General features: G+C 41.5%; 1 long non-coding RNA gene across 17 annotated transcripts; it reads right to left on the reverse strand.

Moving 5' to 3' along the window:
• Positions 1-756: 756 nt before the first annotated feature.
• Positions 757-6,823, reverse strand: LOC109739872 (uncharacterized). Of its 17 annotated transcripts, none has more exons than XR_012182481.1 (10): positions 6,266-6,823; positions 6,032-6,179; positions 5,379-5,670; positions 3,814-3,905; positions 3,652-3,697; positions 3,295-3,359; positions 2,716-2,791; positions 2,025-2,106; positions 1,879-1,928; positions 757-1,494 (listed from the first exon to the last, which is right to left on the reverse strand). It is a non-coding gene; the product is annotated as an uncharacterized lncRNA (long non-coding RNA). The 17 variants fall into 17 exon arrangements; XR_012182491.1 differs by having other exon boundaries at positions 2,602-2,791; positions 6,008-6,179; positions 6,291-6,821; XR_012182485.1 differs by having other exon boundaries at positions 2,602-2,791; positions 6,008-6,179; positions 6,266-6,821.
• Between the last annotated feature and the right edge of the window lie 232 nt (positions 6,824-7,055).

Genomic DNA, 7,055 nt, shown 5'->3' on the forward strand with positions numbered 1-7,055 from the left:
AACAAAAAATAGGAATGAAGAAACAGGCCCATGAAGCCCGCTAGTAGGATGCTTTGTTCGAAAGACGACAAATTAACACGAAGAGCATCACATAGAATCTCTTGAGTGTGTCTACTTGTCGCATGTTGTGAAACGATGTAATATGGCTAGCCCAATAAAGACCTAAGCTACACAGCCTACTCACCGCAGCAAGTGTCTCATAGTCAGGCAATCAAGGAGAGTTATACTCATGCATAATATATATCTTACTTCAAAAAAGATTATGTCCTTCGCTCATCCATCATCCAACCTACTTACATTTCTCCCCCCTCTCGTCTTCCACCTCGATTTTTTCCTCGTATCTCTGGGGTTTTCCATCGGTTTTTCACGAAAACCCATCAGTAGCCTCACCTTTTATTCAGACTAGATGACCTGGTGCGCCAAATGGCGTAGAGACCCATTTGAAACCATGTCCGCATTGAAAATATTTGCCTTTTTTTAGTAACTTTATGTTTGATCAAGGATAGAGACCATGTCAAACTAGAAGTGTTTTGAACGTGTATTTGAACAATGTGCCATTTGGCTCTATGTTTACCCAAGTAAGGTGCAAGGTCCAAATTCAAGCATCAAGGGTAATGATTCTAAACCTTTTATAACAGAAATCTTTGCATTTGTTAGTAACTTCGAGTTTTAGCAAGCACTGTGTGTAATAATTCTAAACCTTTCATATGAAAAATTAAGGAATACCCATGGCACAAAAAGTGAGAGCAAGTGGAGTATTCAAACAATGCATATGAGATTGATTTAGAACTAACTTAATAGATATTTATGTTCCATTACATGGTACTTGGTAGCTTAAAAGAAGATATTCAGATCACTTGATAATGTCATACATTGGCTTTATAAAAGTAAGCTATATTAGCAAAGGCCAGAGATGCATTGTCTTTCTCGCAGCAAGGACCAAGACGCGAGAAGGTGGTGGTATTAAGTAGAGTCATCGCTACTTGTCCGAGCAGTATCGAACATAATTTCGTCGTCTAAGCAGGCATGCTTATGGTCAGTGGCGGCGCCAGGATTCAGCCACACCCCCGGCCGGCCTAGGAAGCCTTCCAGCACTGCAGTGCTCTCTACAGTATACAAAGGGAATCAGCCTTATACCCCAGGCATCCACTCGGGCTGCCTGGGGCCTGTCTCCGCCGCAGCCTACAATCGCACATAGTGGTTTAAGCCATCATCCATGTCTCCAACATAACCCTCAATGCAGCTTGAATCTGAGTCTGGATCATATGCCTTTCTTCTGCAATGAGACATGCCACGCTAGTCACGCTTTGAAGCGCAACCACAACATCATGAATTTCCAGAAGAGTCTATTTGATATCACAGATAGTGATTAAAGCAGTAGGGTCCAATGTAGCTCGATTATGGATTTTGTTTGATGTAACACGCACTTCGTCTGATAGTGTGACGCTTCCCTAGTCATCCGTTTAATCTCAACAGGACAACATCACATTTTATCTGCTAACCAAAGTACAACAGGTAAAACAAAGTACAACAGGCAAAGCTTGAATCTAACTATCATAAAAAAATACACAAACCTATCTAGCATAAATAATTTGGCTCGGTGTATCCATGTTAACAACTGATTAACGGAATATATTGGGTTGGGGTACCAAGGCTAATTAGTTACATGATTCCTAATCAGGAAGCCTACTCAATAATGTCAATCTACAAAGCATTCACAATACGAAAAAGCGAATAAAATGCAGCTTCCATAGGAAAATGCGCAGAATAATTAGCATCAATCAAGGGAAGCCAAACCAAGCAGAGAACATCACAAACAGAACAGAGCCATATAAGTAAGTGTGAATGGAGGAAGTAAAAGCAAAGAGAGAGGAACACCTCGGCTAGATTCGAGGAAGTCATGTTCCACTCCTAGGCTCCTAGCGCACCTGTAGCCAATCCCTCGTCCGTGAGATGAAGCAACATAGATTGGGTTTAGAAAGCAATAGAATCACACTAACATATAGTATAGGAAGATGTGTTACCTTCCTAACAAAAATATCGATGCTTGTCGATTTAGTTCCTAATCACCATTGATGTAGTTTGTCCTGGCTACTGCGGCGTGCACTGCCATTTAGAAGAAATATAAACTATTCATGTGTAGAAAGATCATTGCTGCAACATGGAACAACATGTTCTATAAGAGAGGCTTAGTTCAGCAAAATCAACACGATTACATGACAAACTATCAAACATTGCACTATATATCAAGAATATACAAGCAAGGCAAAATCAATCTAGCAAATTCAACAAGGGTTGACTGATGATGTCTAAGTCCTTTTGGTTCACTACAATCTTTCTGAACTCATTCGTTTTTGAGAAATTGGTTCCGAACCTGCATCGAGGGGTGGAAGGAACGAGGAGGAGGGGGTCTCTTTTTTACCGCTCCTGGTCTAGGGTTTTCACTCCGAGCGTTTTGGTCGCGGACTGGGCTGACCAACCCTTCGCTGCCTCGTGGGCCAAGGATCATATGGGTCGAGTAACAGGCACTTGATAAAAAAACATTGTGGTAACTAAACTTTACATCAAACAGTAAAATCCAACGGTGAAAAATCATCCAACCTCTAATCAGATGGCCAATATGTGTGCGCACGGGAGAGGCCCCAGAATGGCGGGTAGCCTAGCTCCTTTTATAGTAGAGATTTTCTTACAGGTTAACAGAAGTAGTGTGCCAACCTTAAAAAATAAATACAGAGGCCAGCCATGCTTTCTGTAACACAAACACAAAGATATTCTCTTTCCAGCATGGCACCTATAAATGATGAAAAGAAATAAGAAGGAGAATGGTCGCATGTCAAATAGAAATAAAATACAGAGGCCATGCATGCTGTAAGCTAATAGCTAAGCGAATGCCATATATAAATGAAATCGACGTCGAGGGGAAACAGAGCAGCCAAAGATGAATTCCGATGGTGCACAAAAGCTTAATGAAGAAGTATCTATGTAGATTGATTAGAAACAAGGGAAGGAACTCTCAAGTGGTGAACATTATGTAGTCGGGTAATTCAATTATTCAGCTGCGTCAATCGCCCTCGCGCCGTGATTATTTAGTGGACCTTTCTCATTTTCTTATGTACATGTATAATCAGTAATAGTACAGTTGTGCATCCTATGTGCCAATAATCTGCTCAGCAACCCAGACATACAAACCGGCATGCAAAGACAAGAAGAATGGCACCTACCGGTAGATATGATGGTGTGTTGCAAATTAGAAAGGAAAAAAGAACGATGTGGGACAAAAGGGCAGGAACATACCTCAATCAAATGGATCCATCTCAAGCAATGGAGCAACATGAATGCAACTAACCCTCACGTCTCTCCTGCAACAGTAACAAAACTTTAGAGAAGCGAAGCAAACACAAAATAAAGACAACTTTTATTTGCTCAATGGGATATATTGAAAACAAAACATTTTACACAAGTGTACAAAGAAGCAAGTGCAACAACCACTTAACAAATTATAGAGCTAGTTGCAGATACAAAACTAACAACATGTGCACATGAAAGCGACATATGCATGTCAACTCTAGATATTTGAATGAACCTAAGCAAAATATTACATGACCTTCTTTGTGAAATTTGTACTCTACTGTGCTTCGGCTATGGCATTACCTGTTTCTGGCAAAAGAACAATCGGAACTCAGCCTGCAGCTTAACACTGAGGAATAATATTTGAAAATAAGATCAATAATTTGTATGTATGTACAATGCAATATGTAGCTGCAGTAAGAGCATAAGCACACAAAATATTCAATTTGTGGTAAGTATAGCAACCTGGTAGCAGATAGGTCATTCAAATTCTCGGATATATCGCTACAATACTTAATCCCAAGAACAATATATCAGGTAGATTTTCATCTTTGAACCTACAACAAATCCAGAAATTATGGAACATTGTTTACAGAAGAAGATATATGTAAGACATGAAGAATCTAATCTTCTAACTATGACTACTCTCTTGCACACCAAAAAAACGTGTTCTTATCTGTCCTTTTCTAATAGTTTTCAAACAGAGATCAAAATACTGATGTTGAAACCAACAGGGAGGAACCTGATGGTTTTAGTGAGTCTGTTCTTGTCCTTTTTCAAACAGAGATCAAAATACTAATCCCGAAACCAACAGGGAGGAACCTTTGGGGTGACGGATAATTTTCGTATCGCGTTAGTTCAATCTACAAAATCTAAACCAAAAATGAACATATGTTTGGAGTAGCATACCTCTAACTGTATATGCATAGTTGTATATGTATAGTTGTTACGATTAAGTCAGGTGGTGAGAAAGTAACTCAAACGCATATAAGGAAATTGAACCAAAATGCATGGTCTCTGACTCTGATGAACAATAGTACGAGTAGCATTTCTTCAGGTTCAGCCATTGAGCAAAAGTTTTACACCTGAACAATTCTGTTGTTTCTACACCATAAATAAAATTTTAAAGTAATTACTGAACTATAAACCTTTGATGGTATCCATTTCTAATTAACCTCGATAACGACCTGAACACCTATTAAAATCTTCACAGACTGAATTCCTTTCTAGAGAAGATCAAGAGGGATGTATCATGGCTCAAATATTAACAAAATGGGTGAAACCCAAGAGAGTATCAGTGCAAACAATCAGACCGGCTGAGTGAGTGACAGGATATCGTCATCAACCAAAATTATTTCGACGATACACAACAAACCATACCATATGCTTCTAGTGAGGAAAGGGAGCAAACCAATTTTCGCATGTTTATCGAAAATTTAGACATGTGGAAAATGAGCTTTTTTGGACTCGGAAAGGAGCAAGAACACTAAATGTGCGTAGCCCCTAAAATCAGTTATCTACTTTTACAGAATAGTACCAAAGACCCAAGTTTATGAGCAAATATTTCTTTCTTTAGTGCAGAAACAATACTTGCAAAAGAGCGCAAACATTGGGATAGATCAATTCTGCTACAATGCGCATTGCCTAATACAAAATGAATAAAAGAGCGCAAACACTTGCATTACAGACATAATGAAGGAAATTATGCAAAATGTTATGCATATGAAGAAAAGGCATTGTGACACAAATAATACAAATAACTGAAATAGATACAAAAACTGCGGCACTTATCAATAAATAAATGGGCTTAGAAGGGAGCGGTAAGGCCTTTTTGCTTTGAAGAGACCATGTAGATGTAAATATGAGCACTCTCATAAATATAAGATAATATAAGATAAGAGTTCAAGTCCAGGAAGCAGAGTAAATCACTAAGGACATGTACCTTCGATCGGGATAGTACCAAATTTAACCTTGCCATCACAGGTAGCACATGTAATATCTGGTATAAAAAAATACAAAGAGAGGAATACCTGGCTCAGGCAAAACTCTATTCATCGATTAATGTTGCCATGTGTTATACTGCCCCTATACATTTCCAGCAAGGTTATAACTTTTATTGGACTCAGTAGCTTTATCCATTGGAAGAAATCGATCATCTGACGGCTGAAAGAAGCCGGGACAGCGCAAATGAGAGCTCACGGATCAGATATTTCATAATCTTGCCTTGAGCGCACACAATCTTATGGAGCCTGTAATTGCTTTCTTTATATCAGATACTTGCACGATATCCCTTAGTGCAGACGATTCTATGCTATTTATGATCTGCAATAAGAAATAAGTTCATAAGCAGATGTAGAATATCAGTTGTACCATAAAGATATGATACAGTAATACAACACAAGCAGATTCAGAATTAAAGAACTACTTTCATAATTAAGGAGTCACTCCAGAGGCCTTTGTTGGATCTCAGGCACCCTCACTGGTTAGAGCATGTGCAAAAACCACAGAAAAACTCTGGTAATTGGCTGCAGATATAATCTGGTAAGCCATGCACCACACAGTTACCGGTAGACCATCTTCAGGTAGTGTGTAGACTGCCTCATATAACAGATCGGACCAAAGTATAGCTCAAATTTCAAAAAGAAAATAAGGGATATACTGAGGGGACAAGGTGTGAGCTCGCCTGGCGAGGAACAACATGGCACATCTTTATACAGTATCTTTGGTACAACAACACAACTCGACACTTGGTTGCAAAATCCGAGGAACATGTAGCTGTTGGCCGGTGCCTCCATTGTTGTAGGAATCCAACCCCACCCAAACCTAGATGCCTGAAAAAATTGAATCAGGAGGACATGAATTAGAAGGAGGAGCTCGGCAAGGAACTGCAACCAAAAGGGAGGAGGAGGAAGGAAACCTAGTTGTCCCATCAACCAACGCACCTCCATCTCCTCCTTCCTCTCTCTTTCTCCCTCCTCCCCTTCCTTCTCTCTCTCCCTCTCACCCTCTCTCTCCTACAGGGACTCCTCGCAGCTCCCGATCCAGGAGCGGATCGAGCCGCCGCCAACCGCCAGATCTCACCCGACTCGCCGGCGTGTGACCCTGTCCCATCAGCCGATGCACCTCCATCCTCTTTCCTCTCTCTTTCTCCCTCCTCTCCTTTCTTCTCTCTCTCTCCCTCTCATCTCTCTCTCCTGCAATGATTGACCCATGGCGCTGCATCGAATCAAACGCCGCCGCCGCCACTGCCCTTCGCCTGTAGGTCGCCACCACCGGGACGGACGCGAGAGAGGAGCCTTGAAGGAGAAAGGGCGCGAAGAAAGAGACGAGCGGCGGTGGCGACCACGCACTGTTGTAGAGGAGGAGAGGAAGAGGCGGTGTAGGTGATGGAGAGAATGGGAAGAGGGGCGCGGGCCTCGAGGGGCGAGCGATTGGTGGCTCGAAGGGGCGGCCGATTGGTCTAGGGTTTCACCGTGAGAGCTGGTCTTTTCGCACGCAGGATAAGGGCGAGACACGCTGTAAAACTGGACCCATGAGAAAAGAAGGCCGGCCTGTAATCCAACGGCACATGAAAGCATGACGTGTAGATGAATGGGTGGTTGGATTTTTAACAGCGGGGTAGAAGTGCGCCAGCGAGGCAGATCGAACGAAGCAAAACCACCTCGCGATGCAAAGCCTCCAGAATGGCGGGTACTCTACCAGAATTT

This window comes from Aegilops tauschii, chromosome 4, assembly GCF_002575655.3.
Source record: "Aegilops tauschii subsp. strangulata cultivar AL8/78 chromosome 4, Aet v6.0, whole genome shotgun sequence".
Taxonomy (NCBI): domain Eukaryota; kingdom Viridiplantae; phylum Streptophyta; class Magnoliopsida; order Poales; family Poaceae; genus Aegilops; species Aegilops tauschii.